Source organism: Limulus polyphemus, unplaced genomic scaffold, assembly GCF_000517525.1.
Source record: "Limulus polyphemus unplaced genomic scaffold, Limulus_polyphemus-2.1.2 Scaffold1168, whole genome shotgun sequence".
Lineage (NCBI taxonomy): Eukaryota > Metazoa > Arthropoda > Merostomata > Xiphosura > Limulidae > Limulus > Limulus polyphemus.
The window spans coordinates 231939-235898 of record NW_013666778.1 but is presented as its reverse complement, the minus strand read 5'-3'; the positions used below and the strand labels follow the sequence as shown (position 1 = coordinate 235898).

The 3960-nt window shown below is 31.2% G+C and overlaps 1 long non-coding RNA gene across 1 annotated transcript in view; it reads right to left on the bottom strand.

Moving 5' to 3' along the window:
* The window catches only part of LOC111086529, a 17538-nt gene extending 16092 nt beyond the window's left edge, over positions 1–1446 (bottom strand). The window contains exon 1 of the long non-coding RNA XR_002611267.1: positions 1177–1446. This is a non-coding gene — a long non-coding RNA (uncharacterized LOC111086529). The remainder of the gene's footprint in view (positions 1–1176) is intronic.
* Between the last annotated feature and the right edge of the window lie 2514 nt (positions 1447–3960).

Below are 3960 nucleotides of genomic sequence, written 5' to 3'. Positions count from 1 at the left end.
CACTTGTCTATTTCAAGGTAGAAATTACACAACGTAAGTATTGTACAGTTTGCTTCATCCTATGCATTACACTTGTCTATTTCAAGGTAGAAATTACACAACGTAAGTATTGTACAGTTTGCTTCATCCTATGCATTACACTTGTCTATTTCAAAGTAGAAATTACACATCGTAAGTATTGTACAGTTTGCTTCATCCTATGCATGTCTATTTCAAGGTAGAAATTACACAACGTGTTTATTTCATCATATGTATTGTAAAACTTGTTTGCTTTATCATACTTAATGTAAAATTTGTTTCATCATATGCATTATGCAAATTGATTGTTTAATCATCAGCATTATACAACTTGCTCCTTAAAAAGTTATTATTCAATTCGTTTGCTTCATTACCTGTTTTATACAACTTGTTTGTTTCGTCATAAATATTATACCATTTGTTTCATTAGATACAGTATAAAACTTGTTCGCTTCGTCATTTGCATTATACAACTTGTTTCTTTCATAATATGCATTAAACAGCTAGTCTGATTAATAATAATCATTATGAGTAGTTAGGTTGGTACTCTACTGTCCAAAGGATGCCGCCTCACGCTGATTGGCTGCCTCTTGGAGGAGGCAGTGGGGAGTCAATGATGTCATGCGTCATAATTCCACAAATAGTCACCAGAAAGCCCGTCACATTTGGGACACGTTGCTAGGCCGCCATTAAAAACCCTTTGACTACGATCTACTTATTTTGTAAGTAGGTATGCCACTCGACTCTCGTGAAAGTTCTTTATAAAAACGAAACAAGTTGATGCAATAGTTTTAAATTTGACTTGAACATTCCTAAGATTATGTAGTTTTAGAAAAATAAAATATTTAATTTTGATTTTTTCTTCTAGTCATAATAAAGCATTCATTATTTAATGTAGTTATTTGCACTTAGACTTTCAATAGTTCACATGCAATGTGATTTTCATTTTGAGTATAAAAATACTAGTTCTTATCTCATAGTTTTCACATTTCATTTGCATAATATCTAGAACCTCCTGAATGAATATAAAACGTTTTTTAAAGTAAATGTTTATATTCTATTTTCCATTGTCTCTACTATATCATTAACTCCAGATATCATCATCAATGTACACTGCAATGAAATGTTTAAAATTAAGAAATGGAAGTATGTACATACCTTTTAAATTTTCGTAGAATAGTTTTCAAACTTCTTTTTGTAGTTTATTTTCAATTTTCCTTTCCAATTTTTTCTTTTATTCATTATCCCATCACCATCAACATGTTCCCATGGTGCTCTGTTGTTATCATAGGGCGACTTTCCTGTATAAATTCCAAACATTTACCCTAGCACACGTGAATGACGCCATCTTGCTTAGACATTTTCGTAAGCCAAACTACAACAATTTAAACCTATAAAAATCATAAACATTTTAAATATGCATTTTAAAACACAAATAATACAAAATTAATTAAGATATAAATGTAAAACCTAAATGAAATCTAACTGTTTAGCAAACTAATTCATACAAGCAAGAAACACTTGCCAAACATTACATACCTCTCAAGAGAACAATGCACTAAGCTTATTTTCTATTTCATACTACAGATCCATAAAGAGGTAAAGGTTTCTTCAGGCTATAACTAAAAATTGCGAAATCTGCTCTTTCTATTGGTCATATACATGCCATTCAACTTCAAAGTGTCACTTGAAAACACAGCTTTGACTTTGCAAGAGTGCGTGGCTGACCTTAAAATAAAAGTATTAAAATGTTGTTTCCCACAGGGAGAAATTCTTGGAAGTTTTCCCCCAGCTGGAACTGCTTTAACCTTCTATACCAACAGTCTGTATTAGGTAGTCATAGTTTTTTGTCAAAACTTTTTAAATTTGAGAATTTTAATCAAATGACAGCAAAAACTGCAGTATTAATTGCTGTTTCAGATTCTTCTTTTTAAAATAAAGGAATAAACTTACATAATATAAAACTTTAAATTATAACATACTTGATAATAGTAATTTCATTAAAGTACATTTATAGTAAAGTGGTTTAATTCAATTTTGAATTTAACTCAGTAAAATCTCATGACATACATTGCAATTAAAGGGTTAAAGGTCGCCATGATATCATATCACAAGATGGCAAGTTGTTAGGGATGCGTTGCTAGGCCGCCATGACAGATGGCCATGATGGGTGATTAGTACCATGAACATATTGCTCAGTAGCCATGACGTCATAGGGATGAAATTACGGTTTGATACCAGACAGACAGTTATGACTTTCTACAGGTGGCCATGATACAATGACTCAAACAATATGTGTCTCAACATGACTATATTTAATCAGTTTAACTCTCTCAACATGGGCTGGGTTGAATTGACCAACCACATGATCTCTTTGTACTCATTATCAAGTCTTTATAGATTTGATACTACTAATTCTTAATATATTATGTATACCTTCACAAAACATTATAAGGCTTTCATATACAAAAAAAACATATTTTTTGTGAAGTATTTTAAATAAACTAAAAATAGATTTGTCCATGAATATATCGAGTATTTGTTTTGAATTGTCCGTGTGCAAAGTGATTGTTATGTTAAGATTAAAAATACTTTTCTTCAGCTAAAAAATCTCAGATTTGATTTCTGTAATCTAAAAAACTTCATGAATACACTTCAAATGCTTGTTTTCAGTAAAACATTATATTTTGTCTGCTATTTTCTCTACACTAACTCCAAACAATATTGGTCAATTTGACAGATCTGGCAACCAACAAAAAAAATCGAAATAAATCTAAATTACCCTTTTTCTCCTTCTAGAATAACTTCAAATTTTAACATGAAACTGCATTCATTTATCCTAAGTAGCTTTAAACTGGTAGCAGTGTACATCTATTTATAATTAAATGTTATTGTTTTATTGCCCTTTGAATGGTGTCTAACTACTGTTGGCGCCATTATAAGTTGTAAATCATTTGGGGAAGGTGGAGCTCATGTTAGGCTATGGAATTACATTACCCAGGAGCTGCTGGTGTGTGTGTGTGCCACGTGAAACATGTTTATTGTATTATTATTATTATTTATTTTATGTAATCTAACCTTAACTAACCTAAAGAGATCCTATTTTTACATTTTTAGTTAATTTTATAATAATAAATAAAGAATATACATGAAAAAAGAAATAAAGAACTTACTCAAATATTCTGAAATGTTTGATATTCAAGGCCACTGACCAGCTTGGTTATATACTGGACCAAACTTCAAGTTCAGAAAAACCTTGAATGTTAAGAACTAGAAATATGATCACGTGGTTACTGACACATAACAGTTGAAAGCATAGTTGACCTTGTGTTTGTCTAATCTTTCATTTATTCTCAGTTATCCAAATGCATATAACAACTTTAAATTATAAACCAAGTGATTATTTTAAAGTTTTTGGTAACATGAATTATATAAGTCAGTGTTTGTCATATACTATTGTAATGAGTAGTGCCCTGGTGGGCTTAATTCATGGAGTTTCAATTAAAACTAGTCGTTACACCAAATTTATTTATTGGAGGATTTGTCGTGACGAGTAGAGCCACAAGTCACTAACTCGAGGAAGTTTACTGTTAGACTAAAGAAACTGAGTCTCAGGCCAAGAGTGAACACTCAAACTAACGTTTATTTAACATTTAATAACTCCTCAAAACATTACACACTTTAAACATTAGTTCTATTAGTACATATGGTATTAAGAACGTTACCTACATACATTTACTACCTTCTATGATTTCTACACTAGCTGATTAAGAGAGAGAGATTATACTTAAAGTAGAGTTGGATTGTTAGAGGTCTTAACCACGTTTGTCATCTTCATTGTCGTCTCTTCAGCCTGGAGAACTTCTGGATACTCAGAACACTTCTTCTCAGTCCCAGATAACTTAACTTCTACCCTGGAGAACTTGCTGGAGAAGTTTTCTT